Below are 13,328 nucleotides of genomic sequence, written 5' to 3'. Positions count from 1 at the left end.
GCCCGGTCCTGGTTCTCCTGGGCTTTGGCTGTCTGGGCTCCCGTGGCCCCTATCTCCTGCCCATAATGGTTGACCCCATGGCCTGGACATGGCAGGGTGGGGACCGGGGTCCAGGCTGTGAACCTGGCCACGAGGGGCGTGTGATGTCATTGGCTGCCACGGTCGGTGAGCTTTGGAGGTGCACAACTAAAAACCTACCAGGGCTCTCGCCTCTAGAGGTCAAAGGTCTCGGAAAGGGCCCTGGGGTCCTTGGACCAGCAACAGACACGGCTGAGCCTGGGGGCCTCTGCGGTGGCGCTTCCCATGCGCCCTCCACACGGCCGCTAGCTCCTGGATCCTCTCGGCCCTCCAGTCCTCCCGTGACAGGAGCAGGCTGGGTCATGAGCACGTGCCCCCACCCACGCACGCTCAAGCACACACGCCCACGCCTACACCCACACAGGGCCCCCAACACGGCCACCCGTGGCCGCAGGTACATTGCCCTCTGCCACCCGATGTGGGCGCAGACCCTGTGCACCATGGCCCAGGCCGAGCGGATCACGGCAGCTGCCTGGGCGTCATGTACGTCTACTGCCTGCTCTGGTTCTCCCTGGTGGACCTGCCTGGCAGCGAGAGCCACGGCCCACAGTGTGGCTACAGAGTGGCCCGCAGCCTCCACCTGCCCTCTACCTGCTGACTTCACCTTTTTCCTCGTCACACCCCTGCTGGAGGCCGCCATCCTCTACGGGCTCATCGGGGAGTCCTGCTCCGGAGCACACAGCCCCAAGCCGGGGGCCGGGGGCCGGGGGCCGGGGGCCGGGGGCTGGGGGCCGTGAGGCCTGGCGGAAGCGGGGAATCTGGGAGAAGCAGCCCCGGCGGCCAGGTGGGGGCCCCAGGTCTTCCAGGAGGCAAGCGGGTGAGGTCTCCAGGCAGGTTGGATGGGGGTGGCCGGAGGGGCGCTGGAGGGCAGGAGAGGAGGGCTGGCGGGCAGAGGGCAGGGAGAGGCGCAAGGCAGAGCCCAGCAGAGGGGATGCGGGCGGGACGCAGAGTTGTTCACCCGCCAGTGTCTGCGGGCCCCCGCCTGGACGCTGGGACTCGGGACCACACGGAAGACCCACGTGTAGTCTGTGGTGGCTGGGGGACACGGGACACAGGATGGGGTCAGGGACAGGCAGGGAGGCCTCACGGAGCTGACAGCGGAGCAAGGGGACAAGCCAAGCACATGCCAGGAAGCACAGGGGCGGCAGAGAGACGCCTGGAGGTGGAGGCAGGCCCGGCGCCCTGGGCTGGGAGGGGCCTGTGCGAATGGCCGGGGGCGCATGGCTTTGACTGCAGGGAGACGGGGCAGCCACGGGGCTCAGAGACAGTGGAAGTCCCCCACGTGGGAAGCCTGAGACAGGCGCACACTCCGAGACACGGAGGGAGAGAGAGCCCTGAGCAGAGGTGACAGCTGTGACCGAGCCACAGTCTTGCGAGGGGAGAGACAGAGTCACAGAGAGGGACAGGATCAGAGTCAGAGGGAGAGAGACAGAGCCAGGCACATACAATGGCCAAGGCCTGTGTCCACTCTCAGGGACAAAGCTCCGGACACACAGATGATCGCACCTCCTGGGGCAAAAGCCAGCGATGACCGCACGGTCCCATTCCTCGGCACAATTCAAGGAGGCAATCGCTGACATCCTGAAGCTGGAAGCGGGAAAGGGAGGCTCAGAGCGGGTCGTGGGCTGCCCGGGGTCACACCAGGAGCTGGGGTCTCACTCGACCTGGCCAACAGCAGCATCACACCCTCCCCCTGGACATGGTGGCAGGCAGGAGCCCCCTGGAGACCTCCCCTCAGCTCCGGGGCCCCCAGGAGGCTCCCAGCATGGGTCAGTCTGATAGCAGTCCCCCAGAGGTCTGGACAGGTGCCCCTTCCCCTTCCTGATGAACCCAACTCCCGCAGACTGTCCTCGGCTGCATGGGGGTGGGATTTGAATCCCCCACAGGCCTTTCTGGGTCTGTGACACACCCCTTAACTGAAGGATGGGGTGGGGTGCAGGAGGGGGTCCGGCCCCGAGGGGCAGGGCTGCAGCTGGAGGGAGCATTCAGACAGCCATGACCATGGATGGGTTCTGGGGAGGAGACCTGGTCTCTCGCTCTCCGAGCTCTGCTTCCCCACCCTTGAACAGACCACCGTGATGGTGCCACCTCGAAGGGAGCCGTCCCGGGCTCGCAGCCGCTGGGGCTCCCAGCATCAGGGTTTGGCAGCGGGGAGTCTAAGTGGAGTGAGGGCAGGGTGCCCCTGGGGATGCAGGCGGTGACCAGGAAGCCCCCCAGGCAGCCTGTCCCGTGACCTCGAGCACCCGGCAGCGCACAGGGAGGACCCGGCATGCCGCCCGCTGGTGTGCTGGCAACAGTCTCCTCAGTGCTGCGACTGCGGGAGCGGCCCGGGCCCCTTCCTGGCAGCCAGCCTGTCCCCCTGTCCCGTGGGCCACCAGGATGCTGGTGGTGGTCGTGCACTGTTCCTGGCGCTCTGCACATGGGGTCTGCACAACTCCCTGGTGGCCCAGCCCTTCCTGGACCCCTGGTGCTCCTCTCCTGCCACAGTTGTGTCTCCGCTGACAATGCCTCAACCCCGGCATCTACAGCCTTGTGTCCCGGGAGTTCTGCAAGGCCTCCTGGCGCCTGTGCCGAGGTCCATCGGGGGAGCCCCCAGCCCCGGTGCAGTCCAAGAGCCCCCCAGAAGCCGCAGACCACCGGGAGTGAGGGCTGGGGTCATCAGGCCACAGGGTCACTGCCATCTCCCGCAGGAGCCCTGGGTCAGCGCGGTCTGAGGGCAGCGCTCCTCCTGCCCGGCGCCTGCCCCTCCCTGCCTCTCCCTGCCTCTGCTCCGTCTGTCTGCTCCTGTGTGGGCTCTGCCGCGCCCTGGACCAGGACAGGCACGGACGCCCCTTTAGCCCCCGGGTCCCCTGCGGCTTCCCTCCCCGAGGGGAAAGGACAGCAGGACGGCCTGGGTCCGGGTGCTTCAAGTTCAAGTCTGGACTCCATGTGGGAGTCTCTCCCTCCTCGGGAAGCAGGGGAGGGGAGAGACAGGAAGGAGAGTCTGGAGGACCACCGGCCTTCACCAGGGAGACGGTGTGACCTTCTGCGCACCAGCACTGTGTTAACCATCCTTCCCGGGGAACGCCCTGGGGGTGTTAAAGGCCGAGTGTCCAGTGTTCGTCAACACTGTCCTCCGCTGTGTGGGGCCTGCCCAGGACCTGCAGAGAGCAGCTGCCCGGGGCCACATCCAAAGACCCCCAGCTTCCTCCGCCGACACCTAGAGATACTCTATGGGGCAGGGGAGACAGGCCGCCCCCATGCCCTGGTGCCCCAGCCTGGAAAGCGTCTCCCTGTGGAAGGGTGTGCAGGGCTGGCCCCTCGCTAGCCCATGGCCATGTCCCCGCCCCTCCCAGTGAGCTGGGCAGGAGCTTAGGGTGCTGGGGTGAGCAGGGAGCCCCTGAGGAGGCAGGACCGTCCCCGTGCGGTGCTCCTCAGTGAAGGGAGTCTCTAGGCACTGGGCCGAGCCCACCACCCTCGCCCCGGCAACAGCCTGCGGAGTGGGACTCCCACTGTCCCGATGATGTGCGTGAGCCTCCGACACCTTAAGGCAGGAAGCCGCTGTGTCCCCACCTCCGAGATGGGCACGTGTCCCCGACCCTGTCCCTATTCCTTTGGAGAGCACTTTCCTCCTGGCCTCTCTGGGGTGGGTTAAAAGCAGAATTTCTGTGGAGCTGTTGGGAGGAGCTGTGCACTCCCCTCTTCCCTGCCAACAAAAAGTGACTTCCAGTCGTCTGGGAGCTCAGCAGGATGCCGGCCAGGAGTGTCCTGCTCCCGCTCCTGCCTCTGTCTCGCACGCAGCCGTCCAGAGCTGGCACGCGCCAGCCCCTCCCCATTTGCGAGCGGAGGCCCTCGTGCGCCCCGGCTTCTGTCTGCTGGTTCTGTGCAGGGGCTGGGATAGTGATCGCCGGCAGTCTCCTGGGGACTGGGTCAGGAATGCAGAGCGCTGGCGGGGCACCGAGGCCTGGGCGTCTGTGGCAGACGCGGGGGGAGCTGCTCGGCGGCCCCCACGAAGAGCCACAGGCGCCAGGAGGGAGAAGACTGGGGCCAGCAGCATGCGGTGGAGGGGAGGCTGGCGGCCGGCCCCCAACCCCCAAATGGCCAGTGCCCAGCGCCCGCTAAAAGGCAAGACCTCAGTTCAAGGCATGATGCTCTGGGTCCGTTTCCCGCCCCGAGTGGCTGAGAGTGGAAAAGCGCTGGTGTGCGGAGGCGTCAGCAGGGGTCCCAGCTGGCCGTGAAATCCGTCCAGACATGGGCCGAGCTCTGATTTCTCGTGAAATCCACACCGCTACAGCCCGGGTGCCCGCATCCTGTGGCGCCGCCGGAGGGTGCAGGCCCAGCGGTCCGGCCGCGGCACCGGGAGGGCGAGCGTGCGTCCGGAGAGTGCGGGAGGGCAGGCCCCCAGGGCCGGCGGAGGCGGGGGGGCCTGGGGCAGGCTTCGTACTATCGTGGGGCTCACATGTTAAGGGTCACTTGGCGCTCATCACCCACCTTCTGCTCTCCGGTGGGCATGTGCGGCCTGCGTGGGGAGGGGACAGCCCCAGGCACACAGACTGTGTGACCCTGGCAGAGGCTGCGCCTGCTCTCCCCCAGGGGACAGCTGTGAGGACAGAGGGGTGCGAGGGGCTGCATGCTTTCTGGCACGTCGTGGGGCTCGGGCAGCCGTGGGCCTCCCTCGGGGAGATGGCTTGACCGGCTGGGCCCCTCTGAGCTTCTTAGGATGATGGAGAACTTCACCTGCGCCCGAGCAGCCTGAAAACAGGGCCTGTGAGGAAACGTCCAAAATCTCTGGTTTTCCAAAGTCCCCTGGGGGCCGGCTTGCTGCAGAGACCCCGTCCGCTAATGACTTACAGGACACTCCTCGTGGCTCCATGAGACTCACAGAGGACTCCCTGGTCAGCTGGGACCAGGCCAGGCCAGACCCTGCAGCTCCCTGTCCTTGGTCTCACAGTTGATGAGCTGAGACTTGCTAGACATGGAGGCCGCTGACCCGGTTCCCCCGATTGCAAGCCCAGCCCAGCCTCGGCCCACACTGCCCCCCGTCTGCTCCTCCCCCTGCGAGCCGGGCAGAGCCCCCCGCCGGGACATGAGGTCTTTAGCCCCACGGAGCTTTCCCTGTTGCAATGGCCCGACTGGAATCAAGGTCTGCTTCCGGCTCCGTCTGGCATCCCTGAGCTGAAGACGCTCTTGGCCTCCTGTGCCTTTCCAAACAGCCTCCGCTCCCCCAGAGCTGGGCACCCCCACACCCTGTCTGCCCACGGGGCTCTGTGGGAGGCAGGCGGCGCTCCGGTGGCCCTTCCTCGCGCCCTGCCCCCACGCCCAGAGGGCCGGCAGGTGTGCCCAGTGCGTCCGCTCTGATGCCCTCATGAGCTCAGGAGGCACGAGGGCTCCGGGCTCCCCACGCACCGCGCTCACGTCTCCCACCCTCACTTCCTTCTTCAGCAAAGCAGGGCTCAGACCCGCGACCTGGGGTGGGGGGTGGGGGTGGGTGCGTGTTTAGCAATCCTCAAAGTGTGGCCCAGGGAACCCTCCAGGTCTGTGACACCAGAAACCATTGGCCTTGTCTCTTTCACAAGCTGACCTTGGCCCTGTGGGGACAGAGTGGCCGCAGCCCCAGACGGAGCTCAGGGCCCTGCGTGCGCCGCGAAGGAGACGCGGCTTTCCCGGGGACGGTCCTACCCGAGGCAGTGACAGATACCGGCGGTTTTAGGTCTTGAACTTTTCTTAAGATGTATTTGTTTATTTACTTTTTTGTTTTCAGTATGCACTACGTTAATATGCTGCGTCACTTTCTAGAAGGGCTAGGTGGGCGTGACCGAGTCATTTTTCATCAATCAGGAAAATGTTTCCTTAATTGTTATTCTCCAAACCCTTTGACACGTAGTAACAATTAACTCCAGAGATGAGCCTGTCTCTTTGCAGCAAACTCCACTGACATGGGTAATAAGCAACTGGTTTCTCCTTGCCCCCGGTACTGGACCTGTGGGTGTGCGCCGTGGATGTGCCGGGGGCGGGGCACCAAGCACGTGGCCGTGAGGTCGATCCTGGGCAGGATCTCGAACCACATCGCACTGCGCGGTTGCCAAGGCCAAGAAGATTTTATTTACGAGTGAGCACGAGCAGGGGGAGCGGCAGAGGGAGAAGCAGGCTCCCCACTGAGCAGGGAGCCTGACGCAGGACCCCGGGATCATGACCCGAGCCAAAGGTGGACGCTTCACCAACTCGGCTACCCGGGGAGCCCCTTGAATTCCTTCTCATGTTTTGTAGAGATAAGATGGGAAGTCCCCAAAACAGTGGCATTGATCTCTGGTAGCAAAGCAGGGGGATGAGCGCACAGTGTGGCAGACGGGGCTGCCCAGGAGCGGGGCCTGAGGGGCTCCAGAGGCTGAGTTATGTGCCCGCGGTGTCCTGCTCTCCCCCGCGTGCTTTCTACTCGCTTGAGCGAAACATGCAGTATAGGTGCAGACAGACGCCCTTGGAACCTGGAACGGAACACCACAGGGCCCGCAGCTCCACTCCGGGGTGGTCCCCAGAGAAACTGGAAGCCGGTCTCTCAAACAGGTGTCCCTGCGCAGAAGGTGGCCACGGCCGCAGCCTGTCAGCGACCAAGGGGGTTCACGAGGTGCGCGTGGAGCTCAGCCGTGTGGGGAAGGCTGCTGAGCCGTGAGAAGGGACGGACCACAGGCACATGTGGCACGGGGGAGCCCGGATGGCGTGCCGGACCACGGAAGCCGGGCCCAGAGCGCCACGTGACCTGTGAGGCTGTTCCTAGGTCACGTTCAGAAAAACCCTCCACCGAGGCACAAAGCAGACTGGTGGCGGCCAGCGTCAGGGGAGCGGAAGGGAGTGAGCGGTGGTGGGCATGACCTCCCTTGGGGGCTGAGAAGGTCTGGGACGCAGCGTGGTTCACTCTGGGATGGGTCACCTGGCGGGAGAAGGGAGAAGCGAAAGAGCCCAGGGCCCATTCCCGTGGCTCCGAGCCCTGGAGACTGCCAGGCTGAGCCAGTCCTTCCACGGCCGGCCGTGGCCCGGCGTCAGAGTTAAGTCTCCCCCCGTGAAAGCGGTCCAGCTAGCGCCCACAGAGCCTGGCCGATGGGCTCAGGGGTCCATCACCATGACCTGGGGGCAGGACGGCTGCTGCCGGGCTGACAGCGGCGGGGGAGGACAGTCACGGAGCTACGCACCCACGTGCACGGTCCCTAGCAGGGCCCTGGGCTCTGAGTCCTCTGCCCTCCCCGTGCTCCGCACGCCCCGGCTTTCCAGGCCTTCCCCACCCTTCGAAGCTTCAAGAAGATGACCGTGAGCGCCGCCCGACGTGGCTGTTGAACGAGCGTGTCCGTGGGGCGTCAGGAGAGCGGCGCTGGACTCAGAAACACTCAACACACGTCTCGCAGACACAGCCCAGTCGTACCGCACCGGCACAACTCATGGCCGGACGTCCAGGGTCCCTGGTCCCTGCCCGCAGGCTGAGGACCGCGAAGCAGAACGCAGCTCTTGTTTCACGGCGGGGAAACTGAGGCCCCAGGCGAGGAAGGGACAGGCTGAAGTCTGTACACGGGCCATGGTCCAGGCCGGGCGGTCCTGGTGCTCGTGGGACAGCGTCCGTCACAGCAAAGCTTTGCCCTGATCCGGGATGCTCCCGGGTGTCTCCCACGGCTTGGTGGCAGTGTGTGTGTCCTCGCCATGGAGGCGTCTGCCGTGGGCTCGGTCATCCCGGAGAGCAGGCCGGGCTCCTTGTCCTCCTGGAGCTGGTGAAGGACGGCCACCACTGCCCACCTCTCAGCCCGTCTGGCCCGGAGTGTCCCCGGAGCTGGACGCTGCGGCCAGGCTGGGGAGGCGCCCCGGGGGCTCAGCCGTGCCCATGGCCGTGGCCCAGCATCCCCAGCTCCACATCCCAGCGTCAAAAACACAATCTGAATCCACATCGGCCCCCTCCCGCCAGATTAATCGAGCACCTCCAAATCTTGCCTTGAGGTCAGGACTGTGTGGGTGTCTCTGTCCCAGGGCTGCTGTGACAAAGTGCCCCAAGCCGGGGGGTGGGGGTGCTCAGAGCAGCAGAGCTGGAGACCCTCACTGTCCTGGAGGCCTGAGTCTGAGATCTGTTGCCCTGGGTTGAAATTCAAGTGTCACAGGGCCACACTCCCTCCGAGGCCCCAGGGACAATCTGTCCACCTCTCTCAGCTCCTGGGGGGCTCCCGGGGGCTCCAGGTGTCCCTGGGCTGTGGCCACAAACCCCCAGTCTCTGCCTCTGTCATCCCACGGCCTCCGGCTTCCATATGTGCCTCATCTCCTCCCCGCCTCGTCCTGTGGTATGAAGGGGCACGGGGTCCCCCAGGCCGGCCAGCATCATGGCCACATGTCCAGATCTCTGATTTACACACATCAGCAGACACCCTTTCTCCAAATCCAGTCACATCTGTGGGTTCTGGGGCGAGCATTTATTTCAGGGGCCGCCTCCCCTTGGACGACCGGACCAGACTGTGGTCTGAGGCCACCCCACGGTCTATGCTCTGTGCTACGCCATGAGGAGTACGAACCGTGGCCCTTTAGTGCATGTCACGTGGCTCTGGGTGTGTCTGTGCCTTAATGTCTCTTCCCCCAGCGGTGTGGTTAGCGCAGGCTGGGCCCCACATCCGAGTCACTCACTGTCCCTGTGCCCCACTCCTGAGCCTGGTGACCAGCTCCCTGAGCCCTCTGAGCCCTCTGAGCTTTCTTGTCCTTTTCCTATAAACAGGGCTACACGCAGAGCCTCCCCTGGGTGCCCTAGAGCAAGACGCTGTTTGCACAGGGCTCGGTAGCAGCCTGGCCCACGGCAGCTCCTCGCAATGGGCAGCTCCTAGCACGAAACAGGGCTGAGAACCCATGTGGGAAGGAAGGCCTGGGCTCCTTGTGAGGTCAGAGGAGCGAGTTCTGCCCCCAAGTGCTTTGTGAACAGAGGTGTGCTCCTCGGTGGGGCTGGGGGGGCGCTTCACGGTGGGACCGCAGGGCTGGATGTGCACCTTGGCAGTAACCTGTGTCACAGTGTCCAGCTGGTCTGGAGCGAGCCCCCAGTCTGCCCATGCTCAGATGCACAGCGACCCTGGCAGGTGCGTCCACTGGGTCAAGGCTGCTGCCCAGGTCACGGTCTACAGAAAGGGAGGAAGCCACCGATCCAACCAGAGATCAAAACCAGACACTCGAGGCAGAACCGGTGAGGGATGTGACTCCAGGTTTCCCTGGAGATGACATATGAGTGGCCAGTGAGCTCCGAAGGGGTGATCATCACACATCGTCATGACGCCTCCGCAGCCCTGACGACGGCGGCAGAAAACCCGGCGCCCAGAGGACGTGGAGAGACTGGGAATTTCGTGTCCCACACGGAGGCGAGGGGGTGCAGCCTCTGTGGGAGACGGTGTGTGTGGGGGCGGTCGTTCCTAAGAACACGAACGCCGAGTTCCCGCACGACCCAGCAGCTGCAGGACTGCGCGTGCACCCGTGAGCCCCGGGAGCCGGGTCTTGGAGACCCCTTTGTGCCCCATGATCTCAAGAGCATCACTCACGGCAGCCCAAGGGCAGAAGCAACGCAAGGGTCCACGTCTGGATGGGGCGCCGGGCAGAGTGTGGTCCGTCCACGCCGTGGCCTAGGACTCAGCCGTCGCCGGGAAGGCCATGCGGATGCCGGCCACAGCGAGGGTGGACCTGGAGGGCACGAGGCCCCGTGAGGTCAGCCCGTCACGGAGACAGACACGGCAAGGTGCCACTTGCAGGGGGTCCCCCGAGGAGTCGACCCGGAGCCAGGGATGGACAGGGTGCCGGGGCCGGGGAGTTAGGGTGTCCTGGGGATGGAGCTGGGGAAGAAGGAGACATTCTGTGGCTGGACGGAGGCAGCTGTGCACGCTTATACCCTGGGGCTGTGCACTTGGCAGCGGTGAAGGCCGGCAGGCCGGCATGCGTTTCTCTGTGGCAAACAGGTGTTTAGAAAGTGGGGGGCAGTCAGATGCTCTCTGGGGTCTCTTGGTCACTGCTTTGCTCTCGGACCGAGGCCAGCTACCCCAAGCATGTCAAGGGGCCCCTTGGGGCTCCCTTTGCCGATGCTGGATACTTGCTGTGGTGACACAAGGCAGCGGGTGTCCACAGACTCTAACTTAAGCTCTGTGTGCACCTCCGCCCGGGCTCTGGGGACATCGGGGGATACGTAAGACTGTGCCGCTGCTCCCCTGACCTCCCACCTAGCAGGCAAAGCCTAGAAGCTTCGAGGCCCCAGGGCATGGGGAGATGGGAGACGGGAGGCCGAGAGAGAGCAAGCCCCTGGAGGAGGAGCAGAGAGGAGGAATAGTTAGGTCTGGGACAGAAGAGTGGGAATTCAGACAAAATTCTGCTTAAAGCTGACGTGCTCCGTCCAGCCATAATTCAGCAGGACGGAAAAGGCCGGCGTTTGCAGAAGGAGGTGAGGGAGTGATGCTGCGGGAAGGGGGCTGTGGGGCGCCGGGCCGGCCGGAGGTGAGGAACACGGGGAGGGGTGCCGGCGGCGGGGCCAGCAGGCGCGGGTGGGTCAGACGGGCGCCACCGGAGGGGAACGGAGGCCAGAGGCAGCAGGAGAGGGAGCCGGAGCCGGTGAGGACGGGACAGACCAACCAGAAGTGGGAGTCCCTCGTTCACTCGCTCGGTCACCTCAGCACCGCTGTGAGGGGACACAGGCGTGAGCGAGGGACCCTGGGCATCACGTCACCCGTGTGAGAGGAGCCTCCGGGCGAGGCCTGACCTGGACGGGGGGCGGGGGGCTCGGCAGCCCCAGGATACTCCTATAGGGACAGCATCCGGGTCTAACCAGGGGCCCCAGTGACCCGTTCGGACACCTGCTCCTGTCCCCGCTGGGGCTGTCAGCGTTCTCTATCTGCTGACTGTGCAGCCTGCATGATGGGTGCGTGTGGCTTTCTCGAACAGCGAGACCACGGCCTCCGTGCCTGTCTCAGCCGGTTTTCCATAGCAGCTTTGAGGGCCAGGCCTGAGCGCCCCTTCCCTCACGGTGCTGAAAAGCATGGCTTTGGGGAAAAGCGTAGAAGACAGGCTGACGGCTCTCAGGACCACAAGCCTCCCTGGGCTGGTCCTTGTGTGCGGGGAGCAGTCCGGCCAGGGCGAGTCTCCCCCACGGCCCTGAGGGCAGGAGACTGGCTGGCGGGGGGGGGGGGGGGGGGGGGGGGGGGGCCCCCCCGCGGGGGCGGGGGGGGGGGGGGGGGGGGGGGGGGGGGGGGGGGGGCTGGCCACCTGCGAAAGAATCGGAAACGCAGGTTTTGTCTTCAGGTCTGACGTGGGAGGTGACATCGGCTCGTAACTAGCGATTGGTCTGGGTCTAAAGTTAGGGCCCAGGTGCTTCCTGCAGTGCGGGGAGAGAGGGCCCCGGCTGCCTGACACCGCAGGACCAGGTTCTCTCCTGTCCCGGCGGCTGTGAGTCTGCGGTCCGGGCACGGGCAGGCCGCCGCTGGAGGTTCGGGGCGGGGGGCCGTGCTGTCCTCCCCCAGTGCCTGCAGGTACGGCCACCCTTGGCGTCCCCTGGCTCGTGGCCGCCGGCTCTGCCTCGTTGTCCCACGGGGTGCTGTGTCTGTCCCCTTAGGACCCCCCTGGTGGGATGGGGCCCATCCACTCCTGCACGACCCCCTCTTAACCTGCTGGTCCCCGCACAGACCCTATTTCCAGAATGGTCACAGGTAGGGGGGTTAGGACGTGGACATATCACTCTGGGGGACACAGTTCCCCCCCACCACAGTCCCCGCGTGAGGCTTCTGAGCAGCAGGCGGGATTTGGGTGTGGAGATGATCTACAAGGGCTCCCCAGGCAGAGGGGGCAGCACGCAGGAAGGTGTGGGGCGCTGTGGTGGGGGGAGAGGGGGGCGTCGTGGGCCGGTGGGGAGGGCAGGGGAGGGTGAGCAGGGCTGTGCGCACGTGTCACGTGTCACAAGAGGCGTTAGACCCTGGAGGGATGCTGTGGGCTGGGCGTCCCACATCAGAGCCCCTGCTTCCTGGACCGATGGCCGGCCGCGTCCCCGTCCCCGAGGAAGATGGCAGGGTTCAGCCCTCCCGGCCTCATGACTCAGAGCTGGCCCTGCTCCGTGGCCGCGAACACATTTAAAACAGGACAGACGTCCGTCCACGGATGGGCTCCATCAAAACGTGGCTCATCCACACGGCAGAGCAGGGCTGTGACTCGGATGGACCCGGGAGCCTGGGAGTGAGGGGAGCCAGGCCTGAAGCCCCGTGTGCTTGGTCTCAAGGGCACGAAATGTCCAGAACAGGCAAACGGTGCGGCCGGGAGGTGGAGGAGCGGAGGGTGGGTGTGGCGGTCGGGGGGACGAGGGCAGTGACGCCAGTGGGGACGGGGTCTCCTTGCGGCGATGGAACGGGAGGCGGCGGCGCACGTCCCTGCTGACGGGCCAGATGCTGCTGGGTCGTGCTCGTGAAGCGTGGACCTCACGTCTGGACAGTCGCATCTCGTCTCCAGGACGTTCCGAGAGGAGACGTGAGTGGGGGAGCCACCTCGATGACCCTGGGTGACTTCTGTCCTGCTGGGGCTGGTAGGAGCAGAGTGCATTCGCCCATGCTGGTGGCAGAGTGGAGTTTGGGGGGCACTAGGCCCGGGTGGGAGGGGGGTAGAGGCATGCACAGTGCTGGGGACAGGAGACCCCAAACCAGGACGTACCCCATGGCAGAGACGGAGGCGGAGGAAGCAGAAGACAGAGACGGTGGGGCGGAGCCGGCTTGGAGGGAGGGAGCAGGTGCGGGGGCCTCGGAAGGGTCCCCGCGGACGCGTTTCCAGGGCGAGGCAAGGGCATAGCAGGGGTTCGGTGCACGAGAGGGTCCCGTGTCTTCCCAGACAACGGGGTCCCCATCAGGGTCCCGGAGCCGCCCACAGGCCTCAGGACGGGACAGGACCAGGGCCGGCCCCAGGGGTGCCCTGGTCTCCAGGGACGGCTCCCCGGGCCCCTGCGGGCCCCTTGCCCCTCCCCAGACCCCTGAGCACCGCGGAGGTTCTCGCTGCGGTTTAAACGAGTGTTTCCGAGAAAACTGCATTACTGACGAGCTAACACGGGTGACGCGACTTGCCTCCGCTGTTCCGAGCATTTGGGAATCAGCCCAAGTAGTTCCGACGTGACCGTGAACATGCGACGGCGGGGTGATTGGTTTCGGGCGCGGGCTCTGACACGGGACCTATTTTTGGTCGGAGAAACGGACTTTTATTCCGTTCTGGTATTTTTAGTGTATTTTGAAACCTACACCGCTTCTCTGTCTCGCGAGTTC

General features: G+C 65.3%; 1 pseudogene; it reads right to left on the bottom strand.

Moving 5' to 3' along the window:
* Positions 1 to 5,828: 5,828 nt before the first annotated feature.
* LOC132006215 (NADH dehydrogenase [ubiquinone] 1 alpha subcomplex subunit 1-like) lies at positions 5,829 to 11,208 on the bottom strand (annotated as a pseudogene).
* Between the last annotated feature and the right edge of the window lie 2,120 nt (positions 11,209 to 13,328).

Source organism: Mustela nigripes, chromosome 17, assembly GCF_022355385.1.
Source record: "Mustela nigripes isolate SB6536 chromosome 17, MUSNIG.SB6536, whole genome shotgun sequence".
In the NCBI taxonomy this organism is placed as follows: domain Eukaryota; kingdom Metazoa; phylum Chordata; class Mammalia; order Carnivora; family Mustelidae; genus Mustela; species Mustela nigripes.
Note: the sequence above shows the minus strand (reverse complement) of the source record. Positions and strands in the feature narration are given on the sequence as shown.